Here is a 16,512-nt window from a genome sequence, read left to right on the forward strand (position 1 = left end):
CCTTTTACATACAGCAAAAAAAAAAAAAAAAAAAGTCACTGACACCCCCAAAAACGCTCACACAAATAACAAGCAATCTTTTTTAGTCCTACTGAAACGATTTAAGGTTTAGTTTTTAAGACGGTGTCAGGGTTGCAAAGTAGGGTTAGGTTTCAAATCGGGTTTATAAGCATTTGTCCCTAATACTGCCAGCAAACAGGCACACGGTCTTAAGAGCCCTTGGAGGAAGTCACGAGGCAACTGAATTGTGCGGTATGACAGGCTGCATACTTGCCGGTCATGCTGTGAGAAAATACCCGACTGCCATTAGAACCTTTCAACTCGCCAAGGAATGTCTTTTCCAAGACGAGCTGCTTTTACAGTTGCACAACAGGTTGCTGTCAAAGGGGCTGAGAAGGCCTCCGTCCACTCATCGTGCTTTCAGCAGGTGCGCGCGGCGTACGGCAAGAGCCAATTAGTTTAGCCGGAGCTGAGATCAGGGTGGACGGCTCTTTATTGATCCGTGGCTTCAAAGTAACGAGGCAGAGGTCTCACGCTCTCGCTCGGGTGCCAGCCGGGCCGTGATGAGACAGAGTAAACAAGGTGCCGATATCTTCCTCCTCTAATTCACTTGTGCACTTTACACTGAATTATAAGCGTCTCTCAAAACATTAATCAAAATTGGGGTGATCGCGATGCGTGTCTTGGAAGAATTGCCAGGACCTGGTAATCGATTCTTCTCAGCTATGTGCGGTGCACGCTTGGGGAAAACGCTTATTTGAAATCCCCAAAGCTCTCCCTCATTTTAAATTGGCTTTCTGCGACGAAAAATAAGAAATCAGGGCTCAGAAAAAATTATGAGCGTCTTTTGGTCTCTTATTGGGAATGTGTTGCACTCCACAAATGGTGCAATTACAAAAAGGTCCAGATGATCACAACCTCAAGTAGCATCACAATCGCACCTTGGGACAATATAAAGCACGGGTGTCAAAGTCAAGGCCTGGGGGCCAGATCTAGCCCACCACATCATTGTATGTGGCCCTCGAAAGCATGTCAAGTTCCATGATGCGTGCTAAAGTCTGAACCAAAATTTCGAAGTGTCATATGTCATCCACAAGAACAGTTATTATTCTTGACTTCTGATTTTAAAGCTAGTTCATTCATCAATTTGTTGTGCGCTGTGTATGTAATAGGTGGGTGGGATTAAACATTGATCGTTTCCCAAAATTCATAACGGCCCTCCAAGGGAAACCGTAACTACAATGTGGCCTGCGACAAAAATGAGTTTGACACCCCTGATATAAAGCGTTCAATCAACCTATCATGCATGTTTTGGGAACGTGGGAGGAAACCGGAGTACTCGGCGAAAACCCACAAAGGCGCAAGGGGAACATGGACACTCCACTCTGAAAGGTCGGAGCCCAGAACTGAACCCCAAACCGCTATGCTGTGAGGTAGACGTGCCGCCTAGCAAGGAACAAAGAAATATCATTAGCTTTCTATGCTATGTGTCGCTCATTGACTTCCTGTTATCTAAACAACCTACAGAACTCTGAAGGCACAAAATTAACATGACATATTGCAAATGTAATGTGTGTGTTGAACAGACTATCACGACAACAGTTCTTGAACTTGTTTGGGGAATCTTGTAATAAACAAGGAGAAAAGACATTTGCAAGAAGCAGCAGCAGCAACAACACCTGTTGGGAATAATAATGAGAAAATAAAAGTGACGGTGACGGCAACTACAACTGTCAGATGAGGGAATCCTGGGTCTAAACAAGAAGAAAAATTTGAACAAAGAAGTAAGCAGTTGGAAGAAAAGTCGAAACCTGTTGAAAGCTCGGTTGGGAAGGCACCAACAACGATACACTTTTCAATCTGCTTGGGGAGCCTGGCTGAGCAGAGTGACAGGAGGATTAGCTTCAGATGTTTCTTTATTTATTTATTTTTGGTCAGCAGGCCTGAGAGCTGTGCAATTCCTTAAAGCAGACAAACAAGCCAGTATATATACTCCGTTGGCTTGAGGGCTTAATAAAGTCTGCCTCCGTTACCAGGCTGGGCTTTATATGACAACACAGCCGCTACAGTGGTACCTCTACTTTCCAAATTAATTGGTTCTGGAAGAAATTTCCGAACTAGAAAATTTTGTAAAAAGAGACGCGTTTTCCATGTAAATGCCCTAATCCGTTCCAAGCTCCCCAAAATCCAGACAGAAATGTTTTCTAAAGCATCAAAATGCATCAAATTATGTAACAAATACATTTTACACACGGATTATTGCACAATCGATGAGAGTTGGACATAATGTAAAAAAAACAAAGAAAAGAGTAAAGAATAAAAATTATGATTTATTTAACTTTTAACTGCATCCTCATCGGTTTTTGCCCTCTTTAGTCCATGTTCTCTCTCAGAAGTGGTTTTTTTCCTGGCGTTTTGGAAAAGAAGTGATCCAGGGACGTTTGCCCTTGTCGGCTTTTAACAATCCTTGGAAAATGTCCAAGGCAAACATCAGCATAGTGAGCGATCGCCCGACTGGTGAACACTTTTTCTGGATGATTCGCATTTACGTAAAACTACCGGAACACCTCATGGCCCGAGGGGCGAATGACGAGGACGCTGCATAGACGCATATCTATCTATCTACACGAATAGACACATCTGGTCGAGGTCCCTCTTAGCCAATGGGATGTCAGGAAAATGCTTGGTAATAGCCAATGGCAGAGCAGCTATGTTGCGTTCAGGAAACTCGCAGATGCGAGTAGCAGCCCAGAATGTATTTTTACCTTTCGTATCTTGAAATTTCTTTGGTAACGAGGTAATATTTCCTTCTCGAGACGTTTCGGAACTAGAACATTTCGTATGAAGAGACGTTCGTCAGTAGAGGTACCACTGTACTTCCGAAAGACAAAAAAAAAAAGGTGATTCTTACCAAATGACAAACAACACCTCTAAACAACGAGTTACACAGATCAACTCGGCACTTTTTAGAGGAGGATTTGAATTCCGTACTTACTCTGAAAAGAAGCTCATTACAGGTCTTCACAATATCATCTGGCAAAGGTCACATTTCGGGACGCTAATTACAATCATCCAAAATGAAGAGTGGCTAAATGTCTCCGCATTTGAGATCGACGCCCCCTTGGATAAACGAGCTTTTAGTGCAGTCATTTAATTAACATTCATTTGACAAGCCGCAACACTTTAAATGAGAAATGGGGCACAATTTGCGTGCTCTTGATCAAGCTTATCTGGTGGTAGTAAAGAGAGAGAGAAAGAGAAGGGCTGTACAAATATGGAAGGAATCATAATCACTATTATTTTGATTGAGATTGAAATCACGACTAATAAAATGAGTAGGGTAGTCATCAACTTCAAAACTTAGTCTGTATTCAACTACGAAAACTCACCCACTCAAAACGATCATCACAACCTCATGTTCATGCTTCGCCGCACGTTGACCACTTTACTCTTGAACTTTCTATTGCCGTTGTCAAGTACTAAATGACCTTGTAAATTCTAATGTGAAGTCCAAGCCTCTTTGTATTTTCATTCTGCTAAATCCACGTTGTGTACACAATCAAACCGCAAATAAACATATCGCTGATGCCTTCATCATATCGATTTCGTCTGATGTTGTTTATTTTCACAATTCTTAGTGGTTTAAGGTGAGACTTAGACGATCGTATTTCGTGCCATATCAAGCGGAAATTTGTGTTGGTATGATAACCGAAAGCCCTCGGATCTTTGCAGCCTTGAATTTTGAAGAAAGCAAAATTCCTTGAATCCTTCAAAACTCACCTTTAAATATAACTTGAAAGGGGAACAAGAAAATAAATTTGCAAGAACGTAAAATATGAAGTCACTGAAATAATAGGAATTAAAACAAAACAAACAATAAAGATAAATACTGGCTGCTCTTGCCTACGTTGGCCTCTTAGGGGCAGTGTGGTGTGCATGAAAGGAGTGCACACAAAGAGATCAGTAGAAAGTTGCCATTGGACTCTATTATTAATAAAACTTGTTTTTCCCCCAATTAGGAAGAATTTGTGCCTCTGAGTTGTGTTATCTTACCAGTGTGTATGTGTTTCCATGCTGTTTGTGTAGTAAAATTCATGATTTGAAGAAATATCGCTCTCAAAGAAAATGCTAATTCCCCGTTAGCACACCGATGAGCTTTTACATTGACTTTAGCGTTAGCATTATCGAAGCATGTCTTGTTTTTAATTGCAGTATACGATGTGTGTAATTCTTTTGATGTGTTTAGCTTTAAACTAAAGTTTGTCTCTGTCATATTGCTTTCGTTTTGCCAACTAGTACCCTGTAACAGCTCGCTTCTCCAAGGAAACGTTTCAAGTCACTCAGGTTATTTTCTAATAAAGTTACTGGCAACTTTTTGCTCTGTTAGATAATTGGATGACTCCAGACGGTGACCTCCCTGACCGCCTCGCTCACTTGCTCTGTTGTTCCCTTCCTTGGTTTTGCCAGCTCGTGTGGGCGAATATGTCCTGACCTCACAGGAAAATCCAACTCGCCCTTGTCACCGTATTTGAGGGCGCTCCATTGAGTCAGCAGGGGACTTGTATCCTCAATGACAGAGGAAGCAAGCAAAGGACCTAATGAGAATATGTGGACTCACTTGCGTCCGACCCAATAACAGAACCTCCAACAAAGAATTTGGGTGACAGAGAAAAGCAATTTAGTGAGATTAAAGGAGTAATCTGGGACACATCCTTTGTCACTGTTCTTTCAAATCAAAATTGGCTAATCATCTAGCTGTGTTTTCTTTGAAACACTTCCAACCATTTTGAAATAACTCCAGCTTTGAATTTGAACAGTATTCATCTGGCCTTATTTATATTGGTGGAAACAGCAAGGATGTTTTCAGGGGTTTCTCCCTCTTTTTGTCTGCTGGACGGCAATTAACAATGACATTTTTAATTTCGACCTTAATACATTGACACTTTTGAAAACTGCATTGAACACGAGCATGAATGTTGGTGCTTAGCAAAAATACCAGCTACTAATTTCCTATTAGCCACTGTATTAAAGTCAAATCTCTCGGTGACAGGAAATTACTACAAAGACCTGAGCAGTGGGTTAATATGGTTGTATTTTATTTTATTCTTGTCAGAATTCGAGCGCTGTACCTAAGGAGAAGCATCCATCATGCTTTGGGGCCTGAGACAAGATGTAAGAAATTATGAGTTACAAAAAGCAGGACAGAGTTAGCATAAAAGCTTTGGGCATTTGACAGAAAAGAAAAAAAAAATGTCAGGAAAAGCCCGCTGGAACATCAGATTTTTATTTTAGGTTCATCAGAGGCACATTAAATAGAGGCAGGTGTATGATGACACCCTACTTAACGTGACTTGGGTCATGATTGGTCGATTCTGAACACAGCCAAATCTTCAGTTACGAGAGGGTGTGCGCACTTGTGCAACCACATTATCTCAATTGTTTGTTTTTATTTCCTATCTTTAAATTGGTGGAAATGGTTCAAAGGATTTTAAAATGAATGATTCATCATGGCTGAATTTATTTTTTCTACATCACTGCAATGTGGCATTTGATTTTGAACAGGGGTGTCTGGACTTATCCACTGCATATCTCCAATTACTCTGGTGTTCACATCTGGGGTGTATCTAACTGTGTCCTGTTGAAATTGACATCATACTTTCATTTGGTCTGCATATGCCACATAATGAATATTTGCAAGAGCTGAGTCTATTTTAATAAAATATGAAGCTTAGGGCAAAGAGGCTTCACCGAAGTAATGAAGGTTGCAGTCCAAGATGTGCAATCATTATTCTCCTTTATGTTACACTTGGGTTTTTTTTCTGGTTTGGCACAGCATAGGCTGTTTATTTTGACGAAGTAGATTGTAGCAACTTGGAACAAACCATTGCATCATTGTTGTTTAAACACGTTCACTGTGTGCTTTTTATAAAGTCAAAAAGTTTGGTGGGGTGTTGCAAATTGTTGCAGAATTAACACGCTTTCTGGAGGAACGCTGAATGAGACCTGATCTGCATTGTTGACTCACATTTTGAGCGATGAAAAATAATACAATATGTAAAGCATTTTATTTTGACATATCGAATCACAATAATCTTACGATTTACAACTACAATTAAACAAACGAACAAAAAAATAAAATACTTTGTTCAGATATTATGCAGTTTTGGTGTCGCCGGACATTCTGCGCATGCCGCCTGTCGAATCTGATTTGCTGCCTGCTGACAAGTGCTCGCGAATGCCTCTGAAAGAAGGCGAATGGGAAGGCTGATCACCGAAATTGCACATGGTCTGAAGAAAGAAGTTGTGGTGTCGCGAGGCAAAATTAACAAGGTCAGAGTGTTGCCAAAAACTCTATTTTCTCATCAGGCATTTTTACAGTACAACAGTAGTTCGTTCAACTCACGAAAGTCGCCGTTACCTCTCCAACCTTTTTCAACTCAATAGCATTTAGATAGCAATAAACACTGCCCCCTAATGGGCAGTCAGAGAACACAACAGAAGTGATACACGTTTGTGAGACAAATAACACACTTCCATCGGGCATTTTAAATTTATTTTCCAAAGCCATTCTGTAAACCCGAGTGGTTTACAGCGTTGCCATTGTAGTCTTGTGATGACTAAATATTTTTGCTGGTTGCTACACGCGTGTCTACTGTAAAGCACGGCCAGAGAAAACATACATGGCCATTAGAATAAGTTCTTGCTCAATGGGGTTGTGGTGGGTGGTTTAGATTCCCGCCACCACTTCTGCACACCACTGAAAATATTACAGACACTTTTTTTAAGACCTGCGAAAACAATTTTAATATGTTGAACCCCCCCCAACATTACAGCTTCTATTATGCCTTCGCAAGAGTGATCATGAGTTGAGTTTTACTGCCTTTACTACTGTAACTCCTGAATAGATATTCAGCATTCCATAATGTTTATTATCAGACCCAAGGCACCAAATAGCCTTTTTTTTTTTTTTTAATACAGCGCCAGAGCCTTAAATTCAGCCCCTTGGCGTCACTTCACTGGTCTCCCTGCATTTCACAGCCTTTGCTCCCTTGCCGTTGTCTTCAGTGCAGACATCTTTATGCTTCAATGCGCATCTGATAAGAGCCAGAGAGACGGGGAGAAGCAGGTGGGGGTAGACAAGGAGGGGTTGGTGGGGGAGGCGCTGGATGGGTGGAAGGGGTGAGGGAGACTGGTCGTTGCAGGCAAATGGAAAAAAATGCTCAGCTTGAGAGGAGTCATTCAGGCAGGCAAGAGAGGTTTAGAAGTCCCTCATTCCCAATTTTAGCACTTATGGAAGCCAGCTGAGCATGTATTCGCTATGCCTAATGCATGGATGGATCCATCGAAAGGTCCATGGACCAGTTAGCTTTTTGCCCTCACTTAGTAAGACAAATTCAGCCCACCGTTGGAATGTCGAGGGCGCACTTGTAGGACAAATGTCTTAAAAATAGTACCTGAGCAATATGGATTCAAAAAATACATAGAATTTTTTTAAGGCCAAGGGTAATTCCAATATTTGGTTGGAGAAAATTCTGATGACCGATTAATTGGCAGACTAAATAAAAATATACCTAATGAATAAAATAACTTATGGTTCTTAAGGCTTGCAGCAATAAAGATATGAACAGGCAGAATATTTGACTGTTTTACAATACTTTGTTCTTTAGGATTGAACTTTACAACAGACTCCGACCTTTTTTTTGTTTTTCCATCTATCCATCCATGATCTAAAATGCTTTATCCCCACGAGGGTCATGGGCATGCTGGAGCCGATCTCAGCTGACTTTGGGCAGTAGGCGGAGTACAATCTGAACTGATTGCCAGTCAATCGCAGTGATGGTCTTTTTTTTTTTTTTTTTTTTTTTTTTTTTTTTTTTTTTTTTTAGGGCAATGTTTGATTGCCATTATTGTTGTATTATGTTGTAATGTGCTAAAGTGGAAGTCAACCCAATTTTATGTATGTATGTATTTAATAATATGTTCTACGCGGCCCTTTCTTGTCTAAACACGGCATTCTGATTAATTTTGCACTTGTGGAATACAAACTGAGCAGTAAAATTCACCCATTTTTGTCCATCTCAGGGGGGCAAACATTTTGCCACCTGTTGTCGACTGACAATGACATCACAGTTGCTCAGGACCAATCATGGCTCAGCTTCAGAAAACCTGACAAATAAACTTGAATTATCAATGAAATCTAGTATTTGCCTCTCACCTCAGATTGATGTATCACTTTTTTTCAGTTAAGTATCTCCACATGATAGAAATCCCAAAAGATATGTTCTGGCTGGACAGTAGTATCTTGTCTTAGTATTGTAGCATTTTTATGAGTACAAGTCAGAGTCAGAGTACAGATGTACACTATAAGCACCGATGTCTGGAGTGGTTTCAGTGTTGTTTTATGCCTAAAAACTCACTCTTTGAAGTTGTCTTGACAGACATGAAATGGACAGGATCCAGGAGGATGTCTGCGGGGCATGGTTGTTACTATTCTATTTGATGAAATAGTTTCCCCTCTGATTGAGTGTGACAGAAAACAAATTTTTACCACTGAAGAAGTCACAATTTTCATCTCACCGACTAAGTCTGCATTCAATGACTGACTCGGACAGCTCAGTAAGCTAAGGTTGAAGTTGTTTTGATGAAAAGAAAACAAATAAAAAACATACTTTCCCCGGGCAGCTTTGTCCATGGATTCTTAGTACTGCTATGAAGGCTTTCTTTATGATGATAAACTGCTCCCTGATCCCCCAAAAATATTGTGAAAGACTGTCAAGCCCCCCAAAAATTGAACACAAAACAAAACAAAAGCAGTTTTGAAGTCCTGCCGCAGTAATAGATCACAGCTATGATTGTATGCAATATCCCCTTATTTTTTCTGGTTTTGTAAAACCTTAACAAGTCCTTCACCTCCACAACACCAAACAGTACACATCAGGCATGTGGTGTCGCTGCCTTAATTGGCCCTTAGAGGTTATACGTAGCTGCGGTTCTGATGGGTCGACAGCACGCAGAGCCAAATATCTGCTGGTCCTCCAGCCAAAGCAGACCCAGCATGCTCCGAGCCACGATCAGTGTTGGATGGCTTACGGGTGAGTTGGCAGGGGGTGGGGAGCCACGTTTTGATTTTTAATGGTTGCACTCCAAACTGTCTTAAGGCTTTAGATTTTCTGTCTCCCTGGGTGGATTTTTCACAGCGCCTCAGGCTAGAATTTCCCATTTCGCTACAACAACAAGCCCCAAAAAGTACAACACGGTGAACTCCCACCTATCTGCCGAATTTTCATCCTCAGCTATTCGGTTGAAGAAATTTCAACACTGCTCAAAGAGGCCACGAAATGACACCAAAACTCTGGCTCAGAGGAAAGTAATATTTTGCCGTCAAGAACACATCTCGATTGGAAGACTACTTTGTATGTTGGAGAGGAGCTAAGAATAGCCTGGGTTGTTCGTGGAAGTTGCAGACATGCACCTCAAATTATCTGTAGGACATTTATCTTAAAGGCCAGTTGTTAGGTGAATTGGAAATACAATTTGTTTTTTTGGGGGATCACAGGTTATGGTATAGACTGGTACCTTTTGGGAATTAATTCATTGATTCCACACTCATAACTCAAAACATTCAAATCCTCTTTCCCAATTGAAATGAATGGAAGTGCCATTAATCCGTTCAAACACCCACCCAAAAACAAAAAAGCAAAACACAACAGAATGTAAAGAATTATACACTTTGTACATCAAGATGAATTCATTACGGCTCTTTCTGGTGAGTGTGATTTTTGGCCACTGGCCGGTAGTATAATACAGTCATTGGCTCGTTCCATGCCAAATCAGCCAGGACTCATTCCTTGATCCGCTTACAAATACCGTGGCCGGGGGTTAGCCAAAGCCTGACCACCGGAGCTCGTTATTTATTATTTCTAAACTCAGAAAGGTTGGGCTGTGTCATTATTGATCACCTCAGGACCTTACCTACCCCCGCCCCACTCTCTCGTCAATTAAATTATACGGCTCATAATAGCTTGGGCCACCAAGGCTGAGGTGACATTAGTTGGTCATTATCATGAAATTGAAATGAGCAATCAAATATGTCTCCTGCCTGACAAGTAAACACATCACATGGTTGATGGAAATTATGTTGCGCCGTAGCGTACAACACTTGCCAGTGTTTTTTTTTCTTTTGCCATAATGTGATTACACAATCTAAATGAATATCAGCAAAGCTTTTGCCGTGAGCTCACACCAATATTCCAGCCAGAGCCCGCACTATATGATTAGTTCGGTACAGGTAAGTGCTCCGTAATGTTTTGAAAGGTCTCCTCACGATTTATCGGTACTCTCACAGCGTCCCCACACGTCTCTCTTGTGAGGGTGGCAAAAGCAGTCACACTTCCTGAGACTCGTGTCAAAGTCGACGTTCTGATTCAACTATTTTAGTACATGAGGTGAGACCTTTTTTGTATTTTGACACAAAAAGAGCATGAATCTTGAGCTTGTTACCTTACAGGCACGTATACCTCCGCCTATAGATGGAAAAGGTCACACAGCGCAACCAAGCATCCATCATTCCGTCACCTTATGCAAATATGGATCACCCGCCCCAATGCACTCGGGTTACAGCTCCTCATTCACAACCTTGTAATTTAGCTACACGCGTACACAATCACACTTGGTGTTCATCTATTTTTGTGATTAGACACCCAGCATCCGGCCTGTGATGTACCACTAAGTGGAGAACCGCTGATTAGCTAATCATGTTGACTAGAACTTGCAATAAATTATTTTTATTAACAGAAAACATAATAAAGACACTCAAAGCAGTCGCAGATTGAAAGCTACTGCACTCAAAGGATACCACAGGCGAAAACAATTCCATCTTTAAAAAAAAAAAAAAAAAATTCTGATTAAATTTTCAGATAATTTTGTGTTGCGTTTTTTTATGTGCCGATAATATAAAAAACTGAAAAACACCAGATTTTTTTCACATTTCAATTTCAGGCTCAAATGCAAAGTACAATATGAAAAACAAACAAACCAGGGGACCATATTTGATTTTAACATCCAGTTGGGTTTGCATGACACGGAGGTTTGGGAAGGGGCATTCAAAAAGACATGTTTATCTTGTTAGCCACCACAATCACTTCTGACCACGGCCCATCAAATGATGCGTCGGCCAAATTATATCAAGAACATGCGTGTATAGCGGATCCCTGCTATTCGCGGGGTGATGGGAACTGGGTGAAAATCTGCGTATAATTGACGGCCATTTTAAATGGTTTGGGGGCGGGGGGAAAGTAAAATTGTTAAAAATAGGGGAACTAAATGACAACACGCGTATTTCGCAAAAAATTGGGCTTGGCATCCCCAGTATGTTCACGGTTGGCTTTTTGATCGTTGTTTGATGACACAACACATTCACGACAGTAAGAAGATGGAGATGCTAAGGACGCCCTCGCGAAAAAGATGGACGAGCAAGAAGAAATCAAATGTGGAACAAAAGAAATCCAGACAAAAGCGAAGTGCCAGAAAGAGAAATAATTGCTGTGAAAATGGTGCAGCTGTTCCGCCGAGACCCAATTAGAGCTCCATTATAAAATCGCCATAATGGCTCATCATTTAACATGCGGTACCTCGGCTCACGCTGGTGATTTTGTACGCGGCCGCCATGCCATTTATCCAAAACGGCTTTCCCGCTTCTCTCTACCGTTAGACAAAAAGGGAAAAGAACAAAGAATCCGGCGGTAAAACTTTGATTTCCCTGAAGGCGGTGGCGGAGGCGAGAAACACCGGAAAGACCACACACACACAAAAAAAGAAAACCCCACGGATAAATATATCTCATGAGATTAACTTTATCTCGAGCACATTCTGATATTACTGCCTGCGCGCCTTGTAAAATCTATTCATAGAAAGAAAGATGCGGTGAACTCAGTTGTAAGAAAATCCCGGCCCGCTTCCTATTCTGTGTTAGCATTAGCATCAAGCCATCGGACCAAAGTAGGTGTTTGTCCCGATGGGTGGCGGCCATCTGAAAAGCTAAAAATATACTTTTGAGAAACGGAAGACAACGAACCGGCAGAAGCTAGTTATTATGCGGAGATAACACTTCCCGTGACTTCATATACAAGGTTATAAAAATGAGATGTCGGACTAGCTTCTTAAATTGAACAACAAGGTAAACTACTTTGAACTGATAACGTTTCTTTTCTTGCTCTCTGTGTGAGACGCGTAGCAGATAGAAATGTTTTGTTGGACTTTAGCAAAGCTTTAGCATTAGCGACTGGGAAAGGGGGCGGAAATACAAACTCCATACTATTTTACCAATTATTATATTCCTGGGGCGGCACGGTGACAGACTGGTTTGCACGTCCGCCTCACAGTGTAGAGGTGTAGGGTTTGTTTCCTTATTGTGTGGAGTTTGCATGTTCTCCCCGGGCCTGTGCGGGTTTTCTCCGGTTTCCTCCCGCATTCCAGAAACGTGCATGGCAAGATGATTGAACACTCTAAATTGTCCCTAGATGTGATTCTGAGTGTGAATGATCATTCGGTTATGTGTGCGCTGCGATTGGCTGGCAACCGGTTCAGGGTGTCCCCCGCCTACTGCCCGAAGACGGCTGGGATAGGCTTCGGCATCCCCCGCGACCCTTGTGAGGATAAAGCAGATCGGAAAATGGATGGATGGATGGATATTGTCATATATTTTACTTTTTACTATAGGTTATCATCTACTTATTTTTAACTTTGCCGTCTTGCTTCTTTGCTTATTAAATATCTTTAATATCACTTGACACTATTTTTGTCATTAAAGACTTTATTGATTTTCAATAAATTGACAGTTGATCCCAAACCATCGGACCTGCCGTTTCGAATCCTGTAAGTTACTTTGGCTCAAAATTAGAGTGAAACGAGTCCTTGCGATCATACCAATGATAGCTACAAAAATACCCGGGTCTTAACAAATGCAACAAATCATTTCGGAAGAGGAGCTGCTGTGAAAAGGGCGTGATCAGATTGATTTCTTCTTCCTGCTAAAGGTTGTTCAATAGATAAGAAATAAGAAGTCAGACCCCGGGTGTCTCTTCTTCCGTACCGGCTTCAAATAAATCTTCGTCCCCTACCAAGTTCACATTACTGTGGAGGTTTGAACCCAGCATAGTATAATAATCAAAATGATTTAATTTTGCACGTGTCTCTGCGGCTTGCAGGCAGCGAACTGTTTTGTGCTCGAAAACATAAGCAAGCGTAGAGATGCCATCTGGGTGGGCTATCATTGTCATTATGTCCTTCTGGAAGGAAACATTCATTCGGAAGCCTCCCAGCAAGCGCCGGGGGCTGAATGAGCATTCACACACTGGGAGCTGGCTTCAATAATAGAGGAAATAATGGATTAGTTCTTTTGCAGCTGCCCTTCTTCTCTTATTTGTTCTTATCCAAAGCTTTTCCGAATACTTGAGGGATTCTTTTGAAGGTGCAATGTTAACTTATATATATATATATATATATATCAATTTCTTTTTTTTTGGAGCTCAAATAACTGTCCGTGGATCAGGATTGCACAGTGAAGACAAAGTGTCAAAATAACCTGGTCCCCCAGATAGCTAATAAATTACAGGCAAATCCTTCGATTGATTAAAGGAGACATGTTTTGGGGGCGGAAATACTGAAATAAGACATCAGTTAAAACAAAAAAGAGCTTCTATTTTAACGTTCAAAAGCCTCTTCCTACACAAGTATGAATAGAAGAGTGTGTGTAACAGTGTGTCCACAGGTATCCTCAGCTTTAGTTAACCTTTAAAAAAAAAAAAAAACCTCAAGGAAATCAAGATATTCTTAGCAATATACTGTATACGAGCGGTCCCCAACCTTTTTTGCCCCACGGATTAATTAAATGTCAGACAATATTTTCAGGGAGCGGCCTTCAAGGTGTAACGGATAAATAATGCAACATAATATGATATGACCTGCATGAAAACTGTGGTATTTTCAAAACATAATAATAAACACGAATCATGACACGAGGAACGTCCAAATTGGCTGTAACACTCTCTGGTTGCTATGGTAACGTTTAGACGTGCTTTCAAAATAAGATACGCCGCAAATACAAAGTGCATGAAAAATGCGACTCACCATCGCCGCATGTTATACAGAATGGTCTTGGTGTGTGGGAATCTCCCGTTGACATAAATCCTTATTTTAAGTCGGACTCCTGATACTGTCTCTTGGATGTAGCCTTCTTTTTCTTGAAAGTTGTAGGCTCCTCTTCCGTCTCCTGGCTCTGCCTTTTCCCCTTCCCAAAGAAACTTTCCAAAACCGTTTTTATAATGTTGTACTCATTTTGCTAGCTCCCGGGTTTTATTTTAGCGGTGACCGAGAAGCGCGCCTTGACCTGCAGACGGATGTAACAGAGGATCTGGTAATTTTTCAAAATAAAATATCTTTCAGAGTCTGGATTAAATAAAACGGAAGTAATGTAAATTTATTTATTTATTTTTATTTATTGAGAATAATTTCATTATTTTGAAATGCAAAACAAGACTCAATCGTCCCATGACGAGACCATCAATGAAGAGTACCTTCGTCTAAAAGTAAAAAAATAAAATTTAAAAATAGCTGGCTACCTGTGGTATCTTTTGGCATTTACAAACCTTTTGGGCTGGGCGTCAGCTACTATATTCACTGCCGTCGTAATAATAGTAGCCTACTAGTTGCAAATGTGTGCCTTTTACCCCCACAAAAAGCAGCAGCCTGGCTCTTAGTAGTTCAAGTGCTTCTGATGGTGAAAATCAAGCAATTTTCAGCTTCATCAGCTAAAAGCAAAGTGACAGTGGCTTAATTGGGCTAATTATCTCTAATGAATATGATGGCACACAGCGTATCTGGAAGTGTTTGAATGAAAGGAGGAGTAATAGCAGATATTCAAGACAGCGATGAGCATCACCCGGCTATTTAACGAAGAGGAAATGTCACTCGTGGCATGGATGTCATTTGGTCCAAAACGGGCATCCCACCCTATGATACCACAAGTGCTTATTTATTTTCGAGCAGCTCACCGCGCGATGCGTGCGACATCCGTCACCACATCGTAATTGTCAGCGACACACGGGCAAAGCCGTTGCCGGTGGATAATTGTGTCAGCGAGGCAGCGCTACCTGCGTTTCCGACATGCTCGACTGAATGCTATAATTACTTTTATCACAAGCCACTCAGTCCTGGAGAGCTTTCGCTTCTCAACCGCTTTGCCTTTTCAGACACACGCGCGCACAAGCGCACAAAAGACACGCGTAAATGCCCAAAAAAAAATAAAATAAAGGGTATTGAGTGGAAGCTCTGAAGTCGAGCACAATCTATATGCTGTTATTTAACAACAAATGGCAAACAGTGCAAAGTGAATTGAAGAACAAAATCCCATTTCGGAATCCGTTCCAACCTCCCTACAAAAAAATAAAAGCAAACACTGGAAGTTTGGAAAAAAAAACACCCCCCCCCCCCCACATATACAATGGTAACTCTACTTACAAAATTCTCTCTCTCTCTCGATACAGTACACATTTTTTTTCAAACTGTATGTATAACATGTAGTACGAATTGTACGCAATCGCCCTATTGATTGCATTTCCACCAACCCAACCAAAATGTCCTGATTAAAAATTGCATAGCAACCATCGCTAAGCACAGCATCCTGACACCTGTTGAAGTGTTGATTCAGCGTCCGTCCGTCCATCCATCCATCCGTTTTCCAATCCTCCTTTCCTCATGAGGGTCACGGACATGCTGGAGCCTATCCCAGCCGTCATCGGGGCAGTAGGTGGGGTGTACACCCTGAACCGGTTGCGTCACAGAAGGATAACACGTTAGCTGTGTTTCATCATAAACCGCACATTCTCCCTTCAGCCAGCGCAGCACGCTAGCATACGCTGCTGTGTTTTCCATCGTCGCCTTATCTTTTTCTCGGTCCAATCTGACGTTTGCATCTCACAAGCGATGTCGACGCTCGGTGTGTTTATTTGGCTGTTTAAGATGGACTTCAGTGGTCAAGGGGCGATAATTGCGTGAACAGCGAGGAGCTCGCCGAGTCTCTGGTCGGAAAAATTTGTTTTTTCCAACTTTGTGTTGAGTGCTTGAATGTGTGAGCTGCTTCCAAGCAAGGGATCTCCGACTTTTTTGATCCAGGGATCCTCTTGCAGGGATGTAATGTATTCCCATGGGTATCAAACTCAAGGCCCGGGGCCCAGATCTGGCCTGAAACTTGATTTTATGTGGCCCACAAAGGCAACTCCTGTGTGTCAACTTCATGTTCCTTGCAAAATACTTGAACAATTTTTTTACTGGCTTCTGATTTCAAAAAGAGCTCTCCGTCAGTTTGTTGTGTGTATGTGATCATGTAAGGCGAGTTTTACATTACATGTGGCGATTGGCGAGTTTTACATTTTGATGGATTCACAGTCACGAGGTCCCTCCCAGGGAAACTATTGCCACAATGTGACTCGCCACAAAAAATGAATTTGACAACCC

This window comes from Hippocampus guttulatus, chromosome 7, assembly GCF_054856545.1.
Source record: "Hippocampus guttulatus isolate MCC_2025c chromosome 7, RoL_Hgut_1.0, whole genome shotgun sequence".
NCBI lineage: Eukaryota > Metazoa > Chordata > Actinopteri > Syngnathiformes > Syngnathidae > Hippocampus > Hippocampus guttulatus.